The following is a 25,487-nucleotide window of genomic DNA, read 5'->3' as shown; positions in this document are numbered from 1 at the left end:
TTCATCTTCTTAGATTTCCTTTTAGCAGAAAAGCATGTGTTGCATTTTAATAGGGTTGTCATATTTATTTGAAGAATCATCACCTTTCTAGTGTGTTTGTTTATTTTAATATATGTATTTCATGGGGCTCTCCACGTATTTGAAGCCTTTTACACATTTTTCCCACCAGGGAATTTATGGCAAATGGATACCTCATTTTGTAAGTAGTCAAACACTGGACTTAATCAGTGGTTTCTCTATGTAGAAGTTACGTTTTTATGGTTTTGTTATTAATTCTTGTTAAAGATTCCATAAATAAATAAGTCTTCAATTTCTCAAAACTGAATTTTAACATTAATAAAGAAACAGTACATTATTGAGTTAAATGATTCTGAGTATTCTGGAAAGCATTAGAAAAATAGCCTCATCATAGGAATAATAAAGAGAAAGCTGCTTCTTACTGGTTTATTTTCATGGATGGTGGCAGAAGGTCCGTAAGAACAGAAAAAAGAACTGTTTGAATATATATATGCAGAATTTTCCATGTGAATCAGACTTTTAACTGCTTGAATTTCTTTTTTAAATGGAGAATAGCATAGAAATTATGACATATTTCTCTGTGTCCTGTTTGGTCGCACACATAGTTTACTACTTTAAATTCCAAGATCTTTGATCAAGGGTTATCAGTTAGAAATTGGCAAGTTACCTGTAATTCAGTTGAAACCATAAAAAAACCCCAAAATGTTTGTTCAACTATTCATGATTATTCATTTGGAGGAAAAGAACATTTTCCTCTATTAAGTCTCTTTTGAGAATAGCACTTTGTTACATATTGCCAGAGTTTTTAGCTTCAATTTTATATGCCTTCTTACTTACAGCTTTTATAGTATTCAGATAATTACTTAATGTAATGCTTTTTATATAATATCTGTTTCAAAGCTTTCTTTCAATCTTCAGGGATAAAATATTTAGTAACCTACTTAAAAAAATCCAAGACATTCAGAATATCCTGCCTACTCCATTTTTGACTCTTGTAATTTTTTGTCCCCAATATTCCTTTCTTTCTGTTGTAATATCATAGTTTTAGAACTAGAAGGGCATGCCTGGCTTTATTGCTGAACAAATTGGTATTGATTAAAATAGTTCACTGAAGTTGATATAATAAAATGGTGCTCTCCTATTATGATCTTTAATATTGTTTTCCATATAGCAGAATTATATTTAGATTTGAGTAAAAGATGAATTTGTTTTGGAAAGATATCTGACAAAAGTATAGGATGCTGTCTAAGTCATCTTACTTTAAACCCTGCCTTTGCTGTAATTATAATTAGAGGGAATCTTCATAAGGAGGGAAAAAAAATCTTCCTTTCCTGGCTTAAAACTTTTCAGTGGTTTTCCATTGTGCTGATAGTAAAATCCAAACTCTTGACCATGATGTTCACGGCTGTCTTGCCTGTCGGGCCATGGTTAGATGTGCTAAGCTAGTTCTAAACTCTGGACCTTCCCACAGGCCGTTGTTCCCACATTATTCTTGATTCCTTCACAGTACTCATTCTTAAATGTAATTCTGCATTTATTTGTTTCATTGTTTGTCTCCTTGTCTAAGGTGTGAGCATTATGAGGGCAGAAACTATTGGTGTATCTGTTGGCGCACAGACACCATTGAATTAATAACAGATGAATGAATTGTATTTTACCAGTTTGAATTCCTTCACTTCATGTATCTTTTTTCCATCTACCTTTTTCCTTTCTGTCCTAAGTTGTAATGTATGAAACCTGTTTTATCCTCTGATTGTTTTAGTACTTTAATTTTTGTTCTTTCAGGGCTTCAAAAGTCAATATAATCTCCTCTCCTCTTTTGGTCTCATTGACCTCTCCCTTCTTTGAAATCCCTCTTAAAATTCACTTTTTCCATGTGTTCTTTATTTTTGACCCAAATCAGAATTTCCCTAAGAACCAACAGAAGAGAATATTCTGGCAGATAAAGGTCAAGCTGTGATATCCTTATTAACCCATAGCAAAAATTACTTAGCAAGGGAAAGCTAAGGAAATAAATGATTACTTGTCCAAGATATTTATGGCCATAATATGGGAGCATAGACTAAAGTATGCCTACATTTAATATACATGTTTCATATATGTAGCTCCTAGTGAAAAAATCTACAAAAATACATTCTTAATTTTTGATTTCTATAACTTAGTGCAATTTATAGAAATATTGTTTATTGTGCATATGAATGTTGCTGTTGTGCATATAGATTGTTGTGGAATCTTGTCATTCAATAAATATTTGAGTGCCTTCTGTGTACTGGGCATTGTTTGAAATATTTGGAGTGCTGGAAAGAAAGCATTGAAAAAGATAAACATAATTCTGAGTGCCAGTTGTAATGGTTAATAGCCAGGATTTGGGGGATCTGAAAGAGAAAAGTAAATGGCCAGTTAAGATGGAGAATGGTTAAGTACTTTCATAAAGTAACTAGTAGTATGCTCAGGTAGTATGTTGTTGGGGAATTTAGCTTAAATTTGTGGTAGTGGTATGTCAAGGAAGGTGTGATATCTGTTTAAGCCACAACCCGAAGGATGAATAGCTGTTAGCCAGTGATTGAGTGAGTAAAGAGTATGTGCTATGAGCTTGCCCGCTGCCCTCTTCAGTGTGGTTGGAGGCTAGCATTCAAAGGAGGTAAGGACACAAATGAGACTGAAGACCAGGGTCATGAAGCCACTTGATACTAAGAACAGTAGGTAGTCTAGTGAAGGAATCCTACTGCCAGAATTACATTTTAGAAAGATTATTATGGTTACAGTTAAGAAGCCATTGCAGTATTCTGGGTAAGAAATCATAGTGGCCTATACTAGGAAAGTATAGAAGCAGAAATGGAGAGAAGTAGAAACATTTAAGAGATACTTAGTAGGTAGAATTGACAGCACTTGATATTTGGATATAAGGAAGTGATAAGGGTGAGAAGTTTGAAGTGACATTCAGTTTTCTGAGTTGACTAGTTAGGTCTGTGATAATGCCTGTATTGAGATAGGGAACTCTGTAAGGAGGAACTTTTTGTGGTGCAGGTGGGACAGGGGGTGGCAGAGAAGATTGTAAGTTCAGTTTCAGATGTGAGTTAGAAATGCCTTATGACATTCAAATGAGAACATCCTAAAGATTTTGATGTATGGGTCTAAAACCTAGTGTACAGGTTGGTGCTGGAGATAAAGATTTGTCAGCTTAAGTATGGTAGCAAAAACAATGTGAATGATTGTGATCACCCAATAACAGCACCTGGTGTGAGAAGAGGGCCTAGCAGCAGTCTTAAGGAAAGCCAATTTAAAGACCTTGTAGCAAGGACTCCTGGGTGGCTCAGTCAGTTAAGTGTCTGCCTTTGGCTCAGGTCATGATCCCAGGGTCCTGGGATTGAGTCCCACACTGGGCTCCTTGCTCAGCGTGGAGCTTGCTTCTCTCTCTGCCTGCTGCTCCCCCTGCTTGTGCTCTCTCTCTCTCTCTCCGACAAATAAATACAATCTTTAAAAAAAAAATAAAGACCTTGTAGCAGAGGAGGATACTGTAAAGGGGACTAAGAGAGAGTGTCTAGAGAAGTAGAAGGAAAACTAGGAGTGTGGAGTCAAAGAACCCAAGATGTTAAGGAGAAGGTAAACAAAAGTGCCCAAGGTTAGCTAAAGGTTTAAGTAAATAGAAGTCTGCACAGGATAGAGGCATTGTAACTATTGACAAACACAGTGCTTTTTGTTATCCAGGAATCCATAGTCTTGAGTACTCTGATTTCAAATAAACTGATGATGTACTCTGTACTAAACTGGCATGAGGAATAGAGTGAAAAGTTATGGTAGTATTTGAGAATTTTAAAATCAATGTAAGAAATGTCTAAGGGTCTTGGAAATTTGCAGTCTAGAGCCAAGATGGAGGGATTTGTAGACAAAGGGCCATTATTATCATTGTAATACTAGGAGGGAAGGAGAAAAGAAGATATTTAGATATAGTAGGTTCATTAGTTCAAAAACAGAGTTTGATTGAAATATCACTGATGTTTTAATCTCTGATAAGTTAAAGTGAGGTAATTTGCTGAAGATGAGCGATAAGAAGAAGCATTTGAAGATTTTGTGGAAAGTGACAAAAGTTTGGATGATTTGATAAAGAATGTAAAACCGTGGGGGCCAAGTTGAGATAAGACATCATAATTTATAGGTATACAAGCTTGTAAATTTGCATGATTATGTCTAGTACAATTCAGCACCTAGGATTTGGTCACACAGGAAAGCAGGCAGGGGTTTTGCCATGGGAGTATAAGAGGTACACTTAGGCAAGGAGGTTGATGGTGGAAGAATTCATTGATGGTCTGAGAATATAAGGAAATTTGCTACCATGGAAGTGGTTTCTAAGAGGGCAGAGAAAAATGTTTTGGAAGGGATGGAGGAATCAGGGCAGATGAAGTTTATAGAGTAATGTGGTGATGGGAGTCATGAAGGGAATATGGGAACAGTATATGAGTGTTTGATATATACATTTATTTGATGGAACATTGTTAAATGGTAGCCAGTAATCTAGCTCAATACCTTCATTAATTCTGTGTTAAGAATTTGGATCTACATTAATTTAGATAGGTTTTGGCTTGAAGTCTTTTTTTTTGTTTGTTTAATCTTAAAGGCTTAATTTTTTAGAGCAGTTTTAGGTGCACAGTAAAATTAAGCAGAAGGAGAGATTTCCCATTTACTCTTGCTTCAACACATGTATAGCCTCCTTCATTACCTATACCTCCCCACCAGAGTGGTTCATTTATTACAACTGGTAATCTACATGACAAATCATAGTTACCCAAAATCCATAGTTTATATTAAGATTCACTCTTGATGTTACGTATTACATGAGTTTAAACAAATGTATAAAGACATGCATCCATCATTATAGTATCATACAGAGCATTTTCACAAAATCGTCTGTGCTGTGCCTATTCATCCTTCCCCCAGCCTCTGGCAAACACTAATCTTTTTACTGTTTGCCTAGTTTTGCAAGAAGTATCTTTTTAATAAAAAATTCTTCATAGAGCCCAAGTGTCCATCAGTAGATGAATGGATAAAGGAGGTGTATGTGTGTTTGTCTACACACACACACACACACAAACACAAACGGAATATTATTCAGCCATAAAAAAGAATGAAATCTTGCCATTTGCAACAACATGGAGAGAGCCTAGAGAGTATAATGCTAACTAAGTGCAATAAGTCTGTCAGAGAAAGAGAAATAGCATATGATCTCACCCATATGTGGAATTTAAGAAACAAAATAAATGAGCAAAGAAAAAAAAAAGACAAACCAAGAAACAGACTTGTTAACTATTGAGAACAAACTGATGGTTACCAGAGGGGAGGTGGGTGGGTGGATGGGTGAAATAGGTGATGGGGGTTAAAGAGTACGCTCATGATGAAAAAAATAATAATAAAGCAATGTTTTTTAAATAAAGCAATGTTTTTAAAAAAAAATTCTTTGTAGATAACAAGGTAAAAGGCAGTTTAGCTAGATGAAAACTGTAAGAAAGACTATAAAGCCATCAAGAAAAATGTTAGCTTTGTTGAAGGTAAAGATTGTTAAATAGGGTGACTTGGAAGTTCTTCAATGACAGTAACAAAGATAAAATGATGGTTTAAAAAAATGTCTCCTTAAAAACAGATTTTGTTAAATGCTATGACAATAGGGAGAAGTGAATTTAGAGAGCAGTGACCATGCCATGCTCAGTCCTTCTACGTCACGATGTCCAAAAGAAAGTTGGAAATGAGAGACTTCAGTTTGAAAGACCATGAGTTAGAATCTGAGAGTCGTCCCTCAGAGATACCAGTTCAAAGTATGTGAGACAGATAAAAAATCCAAAGAAAGAGAATGGAAAAGAGCTGAGAATTGCCATGTAGGAATTCTCCATGGTTAGAAACTGGATAAAGGGAGTAGTATTTAAAAAATATTGGAGGGGATAGTTGAAATATATAGTTAAAAAAAAATATATATATATATAGTTCTAACTGTATATATTTATAACTATTTATTATATATGTATAATATATATAAAGATACAGTTAAAAAATATAGTTGAAGTAGGGGATAGAGGAGTGCTAAAATTACAGAAACTACAGATACATGAGAACTTCCAGAAGGCCCAAAGTGGTCAGTGCTTCAAGGATTGCATAGGTTAAAGAGTATAAAAAGAGAAAACAAATGATTTGGTGATTGGAAGAGTATTGATGATCTGTAATTAGTAGTTAAGCCAGTTTCAAGATACCAGTAAGTCATTTGAGTGGATGGGAGTGAACTGAAAATCTGATTCAGAATTAACCTAAAAAGACAGTGGTTAAATGTCAATGACAAAATATTTGATTAGTGAGGAAGGTTCAACTTACTCTTTAATACTAGATTTGGGTGTTTATATGTGAATTTTATGTGTTCATGCTCTCACAGTGAATTGAGATTTAGCAAGTTAGACATTTAATGTTAACAATGAAGCTAGCTCACTGTTGGTAAAATGTAGATCCTTGAAATAAAAGATAGGTCTTCTGGACTTTGATCTTTTTTTTTTTACTTGAGTTGTCCATTCCTTATTAACTGCATCTGGTTTTTAGTTTTATTTCAAATTATCTGTTGGTGTGCCAATTCCCTTTATTTGCCTGAAGAGATAGGCTCTGTAGAGGGGGTTATGTGAAGAGTCACTGAGTCACCTTGTGGCTATACATGAATGTTAGTTGTTTCCCAGGGTCCTAGGAAAAAAGGAGACCTCACTGCTGGCCCTGGGGGCAGACAGAAACTATAGACCTGTCAAAGCTGTTACCACTACCCCCTTGGGCAAAGTTGGTCTGCAAAGGAATATCCATACCTTAGGATATTTTTCCTACCCTGCTCAGTCAGCCTTTATACCACTCTTGGATCACCACAAATGGGAGGTTGTGTGCTGGTGTTTTTGGTTGGCTAGGTCTAGGAATAACTAGAGCAGATACAGGTGATTTAGAGTAACAGTAGTATCTTAAAATCTTAGAAAAACAAAACCAGTTTGAGTTTTCTTATGCTTAGTTGTAGGATATGCTTTTTTTTGACAGAATATCACAAAAGTGATGTGTGGTGGGGCATGCATATTTTATGTCAAGGAACAAAACACTCATAATCACATTTAACCTTCCATTCAACACACATCCATTGATGATTAGTACCTAAATCAGTAATTTTTTATAAGGGTTACAAAATGATAATCTTCTATTTCTATCATTCCTTCCATATTTATTAGCTGGAATTCTTTTGTAAAGGGTTCCTTGATTTCCCTCCAGTATAGTTAATACAGAAAACAGAGTAAATACTGAATTCTTTCCTTTAAATTGCCAATTTTCACACTAAGGAATTAGTGCCCTAGGTTTTTCAGTGGTTTCCTGTGAGATGTTGGGTATTTTTCTTTTTATCATAATGATATATATGATATTTATGCATTAAATGTGTTTCAATCAATAAAAAACAAAACCAGAAAAACCACAATTATGTGAAATGACCCACAGTGAATTTCTTAAGAAAGAATTATATTAGTTGCTTTTGCTAATTTATTAGTGGGGTCAGAAAAGACAGTAGAGCCAGAATTTGGACTCTTTCAGTAATGACATAACCAACTTTTAGTTCATAGGGCTTAGAAAAGTATTTCAAGGGTTACCACCTGGCATCTCATGCAGTTACAGCTCCTTATTATTCACTTAATACTAAAACAGATTCCCCCTCCCCCATGGCTTAGTAGTGAAATGAATAATTAGTCCCTTACGAGTATAATTCTCCAGGTCCCTCATGCTACTTCTAACTCCTTTCATAACATTAACCAATTTTAAAAACTGTATCTACCTAAACTAGTGTTTTTATTTATTTTTATTTTTTAAATTTAATTTTAATTTTTATTAGAGAGAGAGAGACAGCGAGAGAGGGAACACAAGCAGGGGGAGTGGGAGAGGGAGAATCAGGCTTCCCTCTGAGCAGGGAGCCCCATGTGATGTGGGGCTCAATCCCAGGACCCTGGGATCATGACCTGAGCCTAAGGCAGCCACTTAACTGACTGAGCCGCCCAGGCACCCCTAAACTAGTGTTTTTAAAGATTACAGGCATTCTTACTTTGATCTTACCCAATCAGAGGGAAGAATTGAATATCAGGGAAGATGAGATTGTAAGAAAATATTTAAACCTTACTCTGAGAGAATAACCAGGACCTCTTCAATCTCTCTTCTGTATTTCTCCTGCTCCTCCTCTAGGGGAAATTCCCAAAGACCTATTTTTCCTAACTTTAAAACTTAAAATCATTTCCCTAATTCGTTGTGCAGTCAGCTATGTAATAAAACAGCCAGGAATATTTTTCAGTAAAGCTGTTATATTTTGGTAAAAATTCTCTTTTTATGTAATCGGGGTGTAAAAATTTTAATACGATTATACGTGGATATTTATGTCTTCTTGTAGACTTGAGTAAAGCACATCTTGTGTTTCACTTAAAACACACAATTTTAACGATTATTGAAGATCCAATGATCTTTTTAAATAGTGAGGACAGAGAATAGTCCATGTACTGAGTTTTAATCTGTATTACACTGGTGGATGTTGATATCTACTTCAGCATATTTTAACCGTTTAGAAATTACATAAGTAATTTGTAGTAAAAAGGGTTATCTGTTATGTTGTGGTAATTTTATTATGATTTTCCTTCATGTTTGTAAATGTAGGTTTTTCTGTGGTTCTCTGACATTATTCCATTCTTAAAAGATCTCTTTACCAAAAGCTTTGAAAATGTACTTTATCCAATTGATGTATTGTTAATCTGATCTCAAGTATTTTTTATTCTTAACTTGTGTTTTACAAGTATTAAAAATAAGTTAGTTTGGGGCACCTGGGTGGCTCAGTCATTAAGTGTCTGCCTTCGGCTCAGGTCATGATCCCAGGGTCCTGGCATCGAGCCCCACATTGGGCTCCCTGCTCAGCTAGGAGCCTGCTTCTTCTCCCTCTGCCTGCCACTCCACCTGCTTGTGCTCTCTCTCTGTCTCTCTCTCAAATAAATAAATAAAATCTTTGAAGAAAAAAAAGTTAGCCATCGCTCTACTTTTGCTGTAAGGGGGGCTTGCTTGTTAATTAAATAGGTGTTCTGAAATATGAAATCATTTTCATGCAATGCTTGTACTTTACTCTGGAGTTTGACCATATACTGCTCCTTGAATTTCCTGAGCAGGAATCCCAGATGATGAATATAGGAAAGCACAAGATAAGAAACATTATGTTAGCTTCAAGCTGTTTTATTTTTCAGATTTTAGGAAAATCTGAGTGTTTTAAATAGAAGAAATTAAGAAGCTAGTAAATCATAAAAATTGTAATATAACAAGTTACTTACTTTAAATGGTCATTTTCTTTTATTACATCTCCAGTATTAAAAATATAATTTACTTGAGTCTTTGGGAATGATTTTCTACCAGTTAGTAATTTTTGTATTCCTATACATTACAGTGACTGTTTATCTTTCCAGAATGTACAAATACATTTAGTTTTAGTCAGAAAAATCACCCACTGGCCTTGATTTATCAACAGATAAACAGAATTAACTTTTACTTACTCAAGTCACATATAAGGCAATGTGTAAGCAAAATAATCGTTTATATTATGGGAATATGTGTACTTTAATAATAATTCTCCTACTTTCCCTTTTCTTCTTTCTTCTTCCAAATATGGAGAGACTTAAATACAATTGACTTCCTAGCATTACCCTTTAGTGACAATTTTAATAGAATATAACTGATGTACACCAGTCTTAGAACGCTGCTATCAGTTTGAATCTTTAAGTTGGCTTGTGAATAGATCTGTTATTATTAAACGTAAGGCTTCCTTTTTTCTCTTCTTTTTAGTAAGCTCTATGCTCAACACGGGGCTCGAACTCACGACCCCGAGATCAAGTCTACCGACTGAGCCAGCCATGTGCCCCTGAACTTACAGGTTTTCAATCAGACATGTTGGCACAATGATTAAGAAGTTTTAGTGATACTCAATAAATGAATAGAGATTTATAGAGGCACATACATTTTATTACACAGAGTAAGGGCAGCAGGCCACCGGACTGATGTTCATTTATTCATTCAAAATAGTTAGTGATCATCTAGTATCAGGGGATAGACTATTAAACAAGTAGACCCAAGTGCTTTCTTAATGGAATTCATATTTTAGCATGAGAGGGACAGTAAAAAATATTAAAAAGTACAGAAATAAGGAAAAATATATGAGAAAGTGATAAATACTAGGCAAAGCATGAAAATAGGATAATCTAATGAGGAATGACTGGGTGCCTACTTTAGATTTCCTTAGATCTCCCTAAGAAGATGATATATCAGCTAGATGTGAATGACAGAGGAGGAGGAGCCAGGCATACAAAGTTGGTGAGAGAGAGAGAGAGAGAGAGAAATAGCAACAGCAGTCACAAAAAAGGGAAGAGCTCATACAAAAGAAGATCCGATCCCAGGATAGGAATAGACCTGTCATATTGAAGGAACTGGAATGTCATTGTGTCTAGGGCACCATGGATATAGGAATGGCACAGGATGGGTCTAAATAGGCAGAGGCCAGATTATAATAAGGATTTTGTAAGCTAAGCTGAGGAGTACAGATTTTATTCTAAAGACTGGGAGTTATTTAGTCAGTATTGTTATCACTGTTGAACAATTAAGTTTCTTTTCAAGAAATGAGGGCGATAATTTTTTTTTAAATATATATCCTTATGACTTGACCCTAGGCAATTTAGTAATGCCTGATTTACACAGAATTGTATTATTTTTAAGATATATTTTCATATTGCCGTTCTTTGTACCAATCTTTCCTCATTCTCAACATTTTAACTGTTTATAATGGTGAAGTAATTTCTGCTTAACCTAAGATAAAAGAACGCCTTAAAATTGACCATTTATCTGAAGCTCAGTTACTTCTATATGGTCTATTTTAGGTCATGCTATGGATATTAAAATAGTAATAGTAAATGTAGTCTAGTGTGACCTTTTCTGTTTGACCCATTGTGTGTGTGTGTGTGTGTGTGTGTGTGTGTGTGTGGCTTTGGAGGTGGGGGCATGTAATCATTATTTTCTCTTTGCTGATGTAATGGAAAATTTGCTCCTCTACGACTTACTAGAACAATGTATTTAATGCTCTTCAATTTAATTTGCTTGTATTACAATTAATACAATTAAGGTCACTTGAAATGAAACTATTAACAAATTGAGTAATTTACTTTAACAATGTCAATGTGTTCTCACAATTACATTTACTTTAATTAGTGTACAAGCTATTATTTAATAGCATACTTCACATAGAAAAATGTAATAATGTATTCTTGGTACCTTATAACAGAAAGAAACTTTTAATGGACTGAGTGATTTTGTTGAAGAGCTGCTAAATATAAAGTGATGGAAGAGAAAGTACAAAGCCAGAAAGCGAAGCTTACAAGAATGTAAATAAAAATATCTTTTTGGTCACTTACCAATACATGTCCTATTTATCATTGTGTAAATAGTATTGGAAACTTTTAATGGTAGTTAGAGACAAGAACACAGATCCTGGAAAATTTTAAGTGTTCAGTTGTATCTGGTTTTTGCTTATCATAAAATTTTTGAAAATCGTGAAATGTGTCATTTCTAATTAATCACTATAATGGAGGGGGACAGAATGGTGTGGAATATAAAAAAGGTAGGAAGCAAAAAAGTTTTGATTCTCAAATCTGCTTTTAAAGACATTTTAATACAAATATTTCTTACCTAAGAATTCACTTTATTAGTAGCTAATAAAAAAAAAGCTCTTCTACTCAGCCTACTCTGTTTTGAGATCAGAAGATCCAGGGATGAGAAATGGTTATATTTGTTTCTATATATGCAGAGTAAGGGGAAGCAGATGAATTGTCAACCAAGTCATAATAAGATCGGCTGTTCTCTGTAAACATGAGAGCAGGATTTACTATCATGTAATCAAGTGGTGATTTTATGTGGAAGGGATATAAACACAATCCAGATAATTCAATTATTAAAATTAGTTTGACAGTCTTTTTGCCTAGTTTGATTGATTTAAGTTTCTGTTGCTTTCATTTTCTTTCCCCTTTTCCCCTTTGGTTAATGACAAAAATTTGTAAAATTACAAGTAAAGAAGGAAGCAGGCGTAAGAGTAATTAGGTAATAAATATTTAAATGTAAAATGCAAGAAGCTTAGAGAATCCACAGACTTTGGAAAATTAACTGTAGTTCTTATTTCTAGGAAGGGGGTTCATAGGAGTAGAGTATATTAAGTTCTTTTTAGTACTTGTGAATGTTTATACGACAGTCTCCATTGGTTTTCATTGTGTGTCCCAAGCTCTGAATTCAGTCTACCAGGTTGTTCTTAGATGGGATAAGTCAGAATAGTATAGTTTACTAGTAGAACAATCAATTTAGCAATAGTGGAAAATTAGTTTGGGTAATTCTTTAAATAGCATTTTGAATTTAGCATGGGTAAACCACTACTTAGTTGCTACATGTACTACAATAAGCAGTTCTCAATTGGTCCTGATTTGATTCTCATTAGACCTGATCTCTAAATTCTGTCTTGAATTTTAAAATGATTTGTCTGTTGATTTCTTGGCCTATGCTATAGAATATTAGAAGAGTAACTGGAATTGATTATTTAAGTGCTTGATCTTTAAAATGCAATAGATTTTTAAAAGAAATATTAATTTGTTTTATCAAAGAAGGCCAAGTGTAGGAAGTTAATTGCTTTTTTTTCTAGCAGCCTGAATTTTCTTAGATTAAGTGAAGTTTTAAAGAAGGCTTTCAAAGGCCTTCACAGCCCACTTCTGTGCATTTGTTCAGTCACTTTCCAGTGTGACTACATAGAATTTCTCTACTAAAATCTAAGACCCAGGGCGCCTGGGTGGCTCAGTCGGTTAAGCATCTGCCTTCAATTCAGGTCATGATCCCAGAGTCCTGGGATCGAGCCCTGCCTTGGGCTCCCTGCTCCACGGGGAGCCTGCTTCTCCCTCTCCCTCTGCCTGCCGCTCCTTCTGTTTGTGCTCTCTCTCTCTCTGTCAAATAAATAAATAAAATCTTAAAAAAATAAAATAAAATCTAAGACCCATCCAGAATAGCCAACACAACATTGAATGAGGACAAAGATAAAAGACTGACACTACCTGACTTCAGAATAGGAAGCCCGGAAATAGACCCATACAAATATAGTTAAGTGATTTTGACTAGGAGCAAAGGCAATTTAATCGAAAAAGGATAGTCTTTTTCAACAAGTAGTGCTGGAAAGCTGGATATCCACATGCAAAACAAACAAAACAAAACAAAACAAAACAAAATGTAGACACAGATTTTACACCTTACACAAAAATTAGATCATAAACCCAAATGTAAAATGTAAAACTATAAAATTCTTGGATGATGTAGGAGAAAATCATGGTGACCTTTGGTTTGGCAATGATGTTTAATTTTCAAAACCAAAAGCATGATCTATGAACGGAAAAATGATAAGTTGGACTTTGTTTAAATTAAAACCATTTTTTTCTTTGAAAGGTACTGTTAAGAGAATGAAAGACAAGCCACAGCCTGGGAAAAAACTCTTTGCAAAACATAGCTAATAAAGACTAGCATCTAAAATATACAAAGAACTTTTATAACTCAACAATAAGAAAACAAACAACCCAGTTAAAAAATGGACTAAATATCTGATCAGAAACCCCACCAAAGAACATATACAGATGGCAAATAAGCATAGGAAAAGATGCTAAACAGAGGTCATCAGGGAATTGCAAATTAAAATGAGATACTGGTACACACCTATTAGAATGACTAAGATCCAACGCACTGGCATCACCAAATGCTAGTGAAGATGTAGAACAACAGGAATTCTTCCCTCACTGCTTGTGGGAATACAAATTGGCACAGCCACTTTGGAAGATAGTTTGGCCTTTTTTTTTTTTAATTAAACACATTCTTACCATAAGATCCAGCAATTGCATTCCTTGGTATTTGCCCATATGAATTGAAAACTTATGTCCACACATAAACCTGCACAGTGTTCATAGCATTTTTATTCATAATTGCTAAAACTTGGAAGCTACCAAGATCCCTGTCAGTAGTCAAATGGATAAATTGTGGTACATGTATGGAGTAGAATTATTACTCAGTGATAAAAATAAATGACCTATTAAGCCATAGAAAGACCAGGAGGAACCTGGTGTGACTACATAGAATTTCTATGTAGGGAGAGGGAGAAGCAGGCTCCCCATGGAGCAGGGAGCCCATCTATTGTAGTCTACAATAGATGCGTATTGCTAAGTGAAAGAGATCAATCTGAAAGGTCTGTATACATAATTCCAATAATACAATATTCTGTAAAAGGCAAAACTCTGGAGACAGTAAAAAGACCAGTAGTGGTCATTAGGCATGGGGTAAGGTGGGGAGGGATGGAAGGATCTATAGGTGGAGCGCATAGGATCTTTAGGGCAGTGACACTATTTTGTGTGATACTGTAATGGTGGGTGCAAGTTGTTATATATTCATTAAAACCCATTGAGTGTGCAACACAAAGAGTAAACCCTAATGTAAATTATGGACTCCAGTTAATAATAATGTATCAGTATTGATGATGCATCAGTGTAACAAATGTACTACACTAATGCAAGATGTGAATACTAGAGGAAACTAGGTATGAGGGTGAGGGCTATATGAAAACTATACTTTCTGTTCAGTTTTTTTTTTTAACCTTTAAAACAGCTCGAAAAATAAAATTTATTAAAAAAAATCTAGCTTCCCTTTTCATTGCTTTTTACTTTTTCAAATGGTACCATACCTTTTATCTTCATTCATCATGCCAGTTTAACATAGAACACATGCTTAGTTTATTTGAAGTACACAGAATACTCAAGACTAGGGATTCTTGAAATGATAAATTATTCAGAAAAAAAGTGTGATACGCTCTCTGCTTATAACAACTCCCAGTTAATTCAAACCTTAGTTTGTAATAGTTCTGTCTCACTCCTGAAATAGGCCAAATCCTTTTGGATAGATAGTCTTTTATTTTCAGCATTACTTACTAATCTAATCCTTTAACAGTATGTATGTATGTGTGTATGTATGTATGTATTTTAGAGCGTGTGGCACAAATGTGAGTGGGGGGAGGGACAGAGGGTGAGAATCTTCAAGCAGACTTCCTGCTGAGCACAGAGCTGGATTCAGGGCTTGATCTCACGACCCATGAGATCATGACCTGTGCTGAGGTCAAGAGTTGGATGCTTAACCGACTGAGCCACCCGGGTGCCCCTGTTTAACAGTTTTTAAGAGCATTTTCTCTTTAGTTGTGAGCAAAGCTCTTTTTTGTATGACTCAGTTCTTGGTTCTAGATTGGAAATAGCCTTATAATCATTGGAACATTAATTCAGCCATACTTTTAGGAGTTTTTTTGGATCTTGACAAGCTGGTTACTTATAATTAACAGAGTAAAAGGGAAATCTTAGTTTCACTGTCATGTGCCAATCTAAGGTAAATTTCTATACTAGATTATTTTTTAGAGCTGAGGTTGGCAATTTTTTTTTTAAGGGTCAGATAGTAAATATTTAGTTTTGTAGGCCCTGGCATTTTAGCCTGGAAGCAGTCATAGACAATTTGTAAGCAAATGTCTGTGAATGTGTTTGAATAAAATGTTATTTACCAAAACAGGAGGTCGGTCAGTTTGGCCCATGAGCTGTGGTTTGTTGATGGCTGTTTTAGAATAACCATTACTCTATTGTTAAAATAAGTATATATAATGGAAGTGTGACAGAGAGTAATAGAATATTCTTTTTTTCAAAATTTTCTTTAAATAGAATATCTTAATAACTGAGTTTGGGAGCATTGGGATTACTTGAACCAAAAGTGTTCTTTACATGTATTTAGACGCTTCTTGTCATAAAGATATTTGTAGTATGATCCTTAAAATACTCACTGAATTTAGCTGAATTACAGTTATGTTAGTTAAAAAAATACACTGATTTTTGTACACTGATCTTTTATCCTGCAACTTTGCTGAATTCATTTATAAGCTGTGTGTGTGTGTGTTCTTTAGTATTTTCTCTATATAAGATCATGTCACCATTTAATAGCAATCATTTTACTTCTTTTTCAATTGGGATGCCTTTTCTTTTTCTTGCCTAATTACTCTGGCTGGAATTTTTAGTATGATGCTGAATAGAAGTGGTGCCTTGTTTGTGATTTGGGGGGAAAGCTTTCAGTATTTCATCGTTGATTAATGTTAGCTGTGAATTTTTCTTTTCTTTTTTTCTTTTTTTTTTAGCTGTAAAGTTTTCATAAAAAGCCTTTTTTCATGTGGAAGAAGTTCCCTTCGGTTCCTAGTTTGTTGAGTGTTTTTATCTGGAAAGGATACTGGATTTTGTCAGGTGCTTCTTCTGCATCAATTGAGATGATCATGTCATTTTTTCCTTCATTTTATTAATGTTGTATATTACATTGATTGATATTTCTAAACTGAACCAGTTTTGTGTTCCTGGGATAAATTCCACCTGGTTATGATGTATAATACTCGTAAAATGCTGTTAGATTTGGTTTGCTAGTATTTTGTTTAGGATTTTTTTTTAAGGTGGGGGGCGGGGGAGAGAGAATCTTAAGCAGGCTCCACGCCCAGCATGTGAACCCAGTGCAGGGCTCCATCTCACAATCCCGAGATCATGACCTGAGCAGAAATCAAGAGTCGGGCGCTTAACCAACTGAGCACCCAGATGCCCCTTGTTGTTGATTTTTATATTTATATTCATAAGGGATACTGGTCTGTAGTTTTCTTAATATATCTTTTTCTCACTTGGTATCAGGATAATGCAGGCCTCATAGGTAAATGCTCTCTCCTTTTCTAGTTTTTGAAAGAGTTTGAGAATTGGTGTTAATTATTATTAACATTTGATAGCATTACCAATGAAGCCATCTGGTCCTGGTCTTTTTTGGGGAGTTTTTTGATTACTGATCCAATCTCTGTACTTCTTACAGGTCTGTCCAGATTTCTTCTTTCTTCTTGAGTCAGTTTGTGTTTCTTTAAGAATCTGTTCACTTCCTAACACCTACAAACATGTAGGTGTACAGTTGTTCATAGTATTTTTTATAATCTTTATTTCTTCTATAAGGTCTGTAGTAAAGTTTCCACTTTCATTTCTGATTTTTTAGTATTTTTCTATGTCAGTCTAGCTAAAAATTTGTCAAATTTGTTATCTTTTCAAAGAACCAACTTTTGGGTTCACTGATTGTTTTTCTACTCTTTATTTTATTTATCTCTGCTCCATTCTTCTTATTCTTTTTTCTTTCTGATCCTGAGACTAAATAATCTTAATTGACTTAATTCAAGTTTCCTGATTGTTCTTCTGCCTGCTGAAATCTGCTGTTAACCTCCTCTAGTGAATTTTAATTTTATTTACTGTGCTTTTCAGCTCCAGAATTACTATTTTGTTTCTGTTTCTAATGTCAGTCTTTTTATTAATATTCTCTGTTGAGAGATTGTTTGCCTGGTGTCCTTTAGCTCTTTGTGGTTTCCTTTAGCTGTTTGAACATACTTAAGACAATTGATTTGAAGTCTTTGTCTAGTAAGTGTAATGCTTGGGCTTCCTTATGGACATTTTCTGATAGTTTTTTTTCTTGTAAATGGGCCATACTTTATTGTTTCTTTGCATGCTTCTTAATTTTCTGTTGAAAACGGGATTATTTTGAATATCATAGTGTGGCAACCTCCTCCTTGGGGTTTATTGTTTCTGGTAGTTGCAGATGGTTGTTTTAATGATTTTTATTAAAACTATTTCTGTAAAGTCTGTATTCTTTGTGTGTATAATTATGAAGTCTCTGATATATTAGCTTAGTGCTCAGCTAGTTTTTGATAGATTTTCCTTAAATACCTGGACCCAAAATAAGAAGACTGTATATTGGCTCTTGTCAAGGTAGGCACTCCTTCGTTGCTTAGCTAGACTGTTCACAACATTGCCTTAGCCTTTACTTCCTGCTTGCATGGAGAATGAAGTTCAGCCAGAGGTGACAGTTTTGAGTCTCTTCAGGCTTTTTTCTGAGTACGCATGTGGCCCTCTTGATTCCCTTAGATGCATGGGAACTTTTGAAAGTCCATATTTCCCCACATGTCTCCTTTCCCAACCTTTTCCTATCTAGGCTATTGGTTTCTCTATTGCTTGTCCTAGCTTATTTCTTGCCCTAGTCTGCTGTGCCCAATACTTTTGAGTTTCACTGCTTTTATTAACAAGTGCCAGCCACCAGAGAATTTGCCCCAGCCCTGGGAACATTCCAATTTGGAAAAAACAAAGGCAAGTACTTGCCCTGTTCTTTTAGGGAGCTGCCAGACAGGTGAAACATTCAACCACTTTTCTTCCAGACAAAGTCTGTATAGCTCACTTTGACATTAGCACCCTGCACCAGGTTACTGCAAAATAGAAGCTTCTGTCTTCATTCATCTTTCCCATGTTTGTTTTTAAGTTTTTGACTAAATTTCAGAGTTCTGCAAAAGTGATGCTTGGTAGTTTTTGCCAACTTATTAGTTGTTTTTGTAGAGGAATGAAGTGCTGGAGTTCCCTGCTATGCCATTTTCCAGAGTCACTCTTACTGATATACTCTGAAGAGGCTTTTATGATAATTTAAAAAATCTTATCTTTAAAAGTAATTGAGGGGCACCTGGGTGGCTCAGTCATTAAGTGTCTGCCTTCGGCTCAGGTCATGATCCCAGAGTCCTGGGATCGAGCCCCCGCATCGGGCTCCCTGCTCAGCGGAAAGCCTGCTTCTCTCTCTCCCCCTCCCCCTGCTTGTGTTCCTTCTCTCGCTGTGTCTCTCTCTGTCAAATAAATAAATAAAATCTTTTAAAAAATAAATAAATAAATAAAAGTAATTGAATGTAGAAAGACAGCAGAAAAACTGCCAGTAATGTTTTCATATGCATACAGAAGAATCACAAACCTCATATTTAAAAAAAAAAAAAAACTTGTTTATTTCAGCACCAGAACTTCTTAGTAAATCCTAGATATCAACTTGCTTTATTTTTCTTCATTGTTAGAAGGTGGTAGGGATAGTAGCATCGTATTCTAAAGTTTCTCAGTGTAAAGTCATATACTGTAATATAATTTCAATTTTTATGTCAGTTATATTTCTATTAAGTAATATTGTGTGTTGTTGTCCAGACTCTCTTTGTGCAAATAAAGAATTGAATATGTTATTCTCTTTGATTTTAAGAAGATTCAAGTTGGGTTAATGTTGGTGCCTCATTCTTCTCCCTTCTCTGTGTAAGTGCAGAGACCCTATCTTGGGCCCTGTGAAATCACTCTGGGGAAGGTTGGTTTGGACTATGGTCGGTTATATATACCTGGTGTAGTTCCACTCACAACATCATAAACCCTAACTTTTGTTAACCTTTGATCGGGCCTTATGATTAAGTTTCTCCAAATTACGACATGAGGAGTGTGACAGGTTTCATACTGAGAAAGAGTATTGTGTACCATATTATGTTGAAAAGCCCTTCTGTTCTTGTACTTAAGGATAAAACATGAAATTGTTATATCCTTACCTCTTTTCAAGGTAGTGGTCTTAACTTTGGCCAGCTTTTTATCGCTGAACTTGCTTTCCATCCTGTAATTTTCTCATGCACAGCTACTCTTCAGGTATGATGCTTCATCCTCAGTGTCTTAGTATAGAATCTCTCTTTTCCTTAAATCTTGGTGGATTAATGACAAAAGATCAGCACTAGGATGAAAATCTTGTTCTTTTTCTATGTAAAAACACCTTTGTAAGTACATAAAGTATGAATGAATCACAAATTAACCTTGGGAATGAAAAGACAACTCTGGTGAGGGTCTTTGATACTTTCTCAGTTATCTCCAATATCTTTGCCTTATTAGGCCATTTTCTTCAATCAGTTGTCTGATCTTTCTTGAGAAAAGCTTTTGAAGACACAGTTATAATTAAAGTCATCATATCTGGGTAGCTGTATTTAATAATTAATAATTTAATAATTATTAATAATAATTAGTAAAAATGTAATTTTATTTTATTTTTTTATTTTTATTTTTTTAAAGATTTTATTTATTTATTTGAGACAGAGATAATGAGAGACAGAGAGCATGAGGGGGAGGAGGGTCAGAGGGAGAAGCAGACTCCCTGCCGAGCGGGGAGCCCGATGCGGGACTCGATCCCGGGACTCCAGGATCATGACCTGAGCCGAAGGCAGTCGCTTAACCAACTGAGCCACCCAGTCGCCCCATAATGTAATTTTATTTTAAAATGTATATTGTATGGGCCAAAATGACCTATAGGCAGTACTTAATTTTTAGTCATTTTGGAAGTTAAATTATTTTTTGCAGCTGTCAGGCTTAATACTTTAATAGCCCTTTATGTACATTTAATTAATTGCATGTTAAAATTAACATCACAAGTAACTTAGTAACAAGTTAAAAATAAATCTTTTGTCTCGTTAATCAAACTTCACACAAAAATGCGGTAATTAAATATTTGACACATTTTTATACCTCCTACTTTTAATGATTTCAGAATGTGATTAATTTGATACATGTGAACGCTGTTAACTGTACGATTCATACATGAGTTTTGAAATTAATTGTATACATATCAGCGAAACTTATTTTTATATTGTATTTAAAAACTTAGGGTAATAGTAGTCTACTTACAAACAGATCAGAATTGAGCAGAAATTCTGGTTGTGGATGGACAAGTTAAATATAAAATTTTGACTATTTTGTTCAAGTCAAAAGAGGTAATTGATTTTGAGCCATATTATTTCCAAGGCAAATATAAATAGGTTTTGTTTAAACCTTCTATATAATCAAATGCATGGAAGCAATTAGGCTTGGTAACCTACACCTTACCAGGAAAGTTTTGCAGGGGAGGGATGAGGACCCTTAAGAATGGTTTTTAATTGCAATTTATAGAATTTATTTATACCAGCTTGCCATTCTTAATGGAGTTTATCTGGTTTTAGAGATGGCTGTTAAACCTTTTTCCAAAGACTGAGAGGTGGTGTTCTTAATAAACGTTTAGGAAGGGACTAAGTGAGTTCAGGTATCTGGCTTGAGTTGTGGGAAAACCAAGAAGTGTTTACATGCTTCATAATTTCTTGCCCTTAAAGCGCGCGCACACACACACACACACACACACACACAGATAAGGGGTGTATTTATGCACAATCTGGCCTTTTAACAAAGAAAAATAAGCCTATGTTTGGGCTGCCACTGCTACGAACAAAACAGCTGAGACTTTAATGAACACCATACTGAGGGCATGTAGGACATAAGGCAAATTAAGCAGGTTACAAACCACACATCTTCTGTTTAGATATAAGAGATCTCCCCAACCCTGACAATTAGTTGTACTGACAAGGCAAGCAGATAGATAGAAACAGAAGGAGATCGTTTGTATCAATTTGAGAAATAGAACTAGTAATGAAACCGAATAGTCTTACTTTAAAATTGTTCTTTCACTTTATTTTTCCCCAAAATAAATACACATGGTTAAACAAAAGCTTCTTGTATTTTGTTTGCAAATAAAGACCACCATAATATTTTTTTTTTAAGAAAAGATTTTCTGGACACTCAAACTAATTTTAATCTTGGTAACCTGACAGCTTTGTTTCAACATTGAATATGAGTTTCCTTTCATGAAAATCTTTTCAAAGTATAGCAGTTCAGCTGTGAAAACCTGAATACATTAATGATGACAAAGAAGCCCCTGAATGAGCCAACATTTGTTTTGTTCTTTTACATTTCTTGATGAATTGCATACACGAAAGTGTTGCAGGGTTGTTTAAATTTTTTCCTGTTTCTTTGCTAATAAATGTCTTTGTGTTTACCTTTTTAGCTACAATGCCTTATTATTAATCATTTTTAATTATTTTTTAAACAAAAATGACTTTAAGAAGTTTTTTTAAAAATATGATTTAAAGGTATCTATTAAAGGAACATTTAAACATTGCCTTTAATATATATGATTAAACATCAAAATGCATTACTCATGTTTAGGTTTTGATAATTGTTTTCAAGAGTAAACCTCTTCCAAATACAAGGTGTTTATTTAAGGATCATTTACTTTGTGTCTTAAGTGATAAAGATGAATCAATCAGTCAATAAATAGCAAGATTGAAATATTTTAATGAAATACTTTTTTTTTTTAAAGATTTTATTTATTTTTCTGACAGAAAGAGAGACAGCCTGAGAGGGAACACAAGCAGGGGGAGTGGGAGAGGGAGAGGCCAGGCTTCCGGCGGAGCAGGGAGCCTGATGCGGGGCTCGATCCCAGGACCCTGGGATCATGACCTGAGCCGAAGGCAGACGCTTAACGACTGAGCACCCAGGCGCTCCTGAAATACTTTTTTTAAAAGATTTTTATTTATTTATTTTAGAGAGAGAGTGAGGAGAGGGGCAGAGAGGGAAGGAGAGAGAAAGGGAGAGAATCCCAAGTGGACTTCACGCTGAGCATCACAACCCTGAGATCATGACCTGAGCTGAAACCAAGAGTTGGACGCTTACCCAGCTGAGTGAGACTCAGGCACCCCTCAAAGTAATACTTTTTTAAGGATTGCAGTGTACTTATTCAACATTGTCATTCTTAGGGAGGGTGGCATTGTTAATTTTTCTGAAATAAATTTTCTTAGTGAGACATTTTTATTTTTTTAATTCATATGTGTATGTATATGTATTTTTATTTTTTTAATTTGCATACCTTCCTTCATAAAGGTTTGAGGCATAATTTGAGACATATTCTATGAAGATTAGCTTTTCCTTTCTATTTTTTAAAATTCGAATATGTTTTTTCTATTTCATTTACAAAATAGTTTTCAGTAAAAACATATCACAAAACTTGCAATTTAAAAATTAATTTCTAGAAAGTTCCTTGAACTACACTTTGATATATTTTACATTTACAGATTGAAGATGTTTTTAAATGGTATATATCTGAGCTCAGTAATATTTTTTTCACACACACCTCTTTTTTTTTTATTAACATAATGTATTATTTGTTTCACGGGTACAGGTCTGTTATTCATCAGTCTTACACAATTCACAGTGTCTGAGCTCAGTAGTTAAAACGAGCTGTGTTGGCTAATTATGTTTGGTATGTGCCAAGCAATATTTCATATTATTGATAAATAGGTTCTCAGTTAGTTTTTGCTGCATAACAAGCTATCGCTTAACTTAGTTTCGTAAAACAATAAGCATTTTTTATTGCTAATGAGAAAGCTGGGTAATTCTTTTGCTTTGGGCCGAGCTTGGTTATATGTCTAGGGAATAGCTAGTCTAAGATGGCCTCAGTTGTGTGTCTGGCAGTTAGTTGACTGTTAAGTGAAGTGATGGGGTGACTCAGGCACATGTTTCAGCCTTCGGCAAGCTAGCCATTGCTTGTTTACCTGATGGTGTTAGCATTCCAAGAAGACAAACAGAAGCTCAGGGTTTCACATGAAGTAGGCTTAGTACTGGCACTTTGTCACAGCTACCATTTTCTGTTAGCCAAAGCAACTAACAAAGCTAGCCAGAATGAAGTGGTAGCAAAATTGTTTTTGTTTGCTATCGTGAACAATCCAATGATAATTTTAAGCCAGAATTTCTATTCACAGCAGCATTAAAATGAATTAAGTACTTAGGAATACATTTGACAAAAGAAACAGAGGAATTATATTGAAAACTACAAAACATTACCCTAAGGAAAATATAAATAAATGGAGAAAATTTCATGTTCATGGATTGGAAAACTCATAATGCCACTACCTCTTGATAAAAGGAATTGGAAAGCCATGTCACAAAAGGCCTGTATTTAGAAAGGGGAATAATCAGGGCTGTTAATGCCATCAGTTAGTTACATAAACAATTATGATAAAAATGTATTTTATGTTAACAAAAATCAGTCAAAACAAACTGAGGGTTTGTCTCCCTCTCTGATTTCTTCCCATTCAGTTTTCCCTCCCTTCCCCTATGATCCTCTGTGCTGTTTCTTAAATATAATAAACATCTATGCTAAGAAAAAGTAAAGAGCTCAAACAACCTAACATTACACCTCAGAGAACTAGAACAAGAATGGCTAGTGAAACCATATGATAATGCCAGAAAACACAAAAGAATCAACTGAAAATCTAAGACAATTGACTGAAAAATAATAGAAGAAATAAGAAAGTTCAAAAGTGTGGTAGCCAGTGAAAAACAGTTAAGCAAAAAAAATAGTTTTACTCTATTTCTGGAATTACCAGATAAAAAAGATATTCCATATGACATGAATTACTTTTTTTTTTAGCTGTAGGCTATTTTTTTAATTTAAATTCAATTAGTTAACATATAGTGTGTTATTAGTTTCAGAGGTAGAGTTTAGTGATTCATCTGTCTTATATAGTACCCAGTGCTCATTACATCACGTGCCCTCCTTAATGCCCATCACCCAGTTACCCCATCCCCCCACCTACCTCCCTTTCCACAGCCCTCAGTTTGTTTCCGGGGATCAAGAGTCTCTATGGTTTGTCTCCCTCTCTGATTTCTTCCCATTCTGTTTTCCCCTCCCTTCCCCTATGATCCTCTGCACTATTTCTTATATTCCACATATGAGTGAAACCATATGATAATTATCTTTCTCTGATTGACTTATTTCACTTAGCATAAAACCCTCCCATTCCATCCACGTCAGTGTAAATGGTAGGTATTCATCCTTTCTGATGGCTGAGTAATATTCCATTGTATATATGAACTGCATCTTCTTTCTCCATTCAACTGTTGAAAGACATCTTGGCTCCTTCCACAGTTTGGCTGTTGTGGACATTGCTGCTATGAGTATGAACTCATACAAGTGAGATCATATGGTATTTGTCTTTACCTGACTTATTTCACTTACTGTAATGCCCTCCGTGTCCATCTGTGTTGTTGCAAATGGCAAGATTTCTTTCTTTTTTATGGCTGAATAGTTTTCCTGGTGTGTGTGTGTGTGTGTGTGTGTGTGTGTGTGTTTTACAGCACATTGTCTTTACCCATTTATCCATCAGTGAACACTTAGGTTGACTCGATGTATTGACTATTATAAATAGTGCTGCAATGAACATGAGAGTGCATGTATCTTTATGAGTTAGTGTTTCTTTTTCCTTCAGATAAATATCTAAAAGTGAGATTGCTGGGTCATATGGGTAGTTCTATTTTTAATTTTTTTAAGGACCTTCCATACTGTTATCCATAGTGGCTGCACAATTTAACATTCCAACTAACAATGTGCAAAGATTCCTTTTTCTCATATCCTTGCCATTGGACTTTATCTAGGGATTTCATTGAATCTGTAGATTGTTTTGGGTGATACAAACATTTTAACAATATTAATTCTTCCAATCCATGAGCATGAAATATCTTTCCATTTATTTGTATTTTTTGTCTTCAGTTTCTTTAATCCATGTCTTATGATTTTTAATGTACAGATCTCTCACCTCCTTGTTTAAATTAATCCTAGGTATTCTT

General features: G+C 34.8%; 1 protein-coding gene across 12 annotated transcripts in view; it reads left to right on the top strand.

Annotated features, from left to right (window-relative positions):
- Positions 1–25,487, top strand: part of TBC1D5 (TBC1 domain family member 5) — a 587,897-nt gene that overhangs the window by 235,393 nt on the left and 327,017 nt on the right. The gene's annotated exons all lie outside the window — the stretch shown is intronic.

This window comes from Mirounga angustirostris, unplaced genomic scaffold (genome assembly GCF_029215605.1).
Source record: "Mirounga angustirostris isolate CCGP_5_RB_7025 unplaced genomic scaffold, mMirAng1.0.hap1 SCAF_1, whole genome shotgun sequence".
Classification (NCBI taxonomy): Eukaryota; Metazoa; Chordata; class Mammalia; order Carnivora; family Phocidae; genus Mirounga; species Mirounga angustirostris.
The sequence above is the reverse complement of the archived record's forward strand: the minus strand, read 5'-3'. Positions and strand labels throughout refer to the sequence as shown.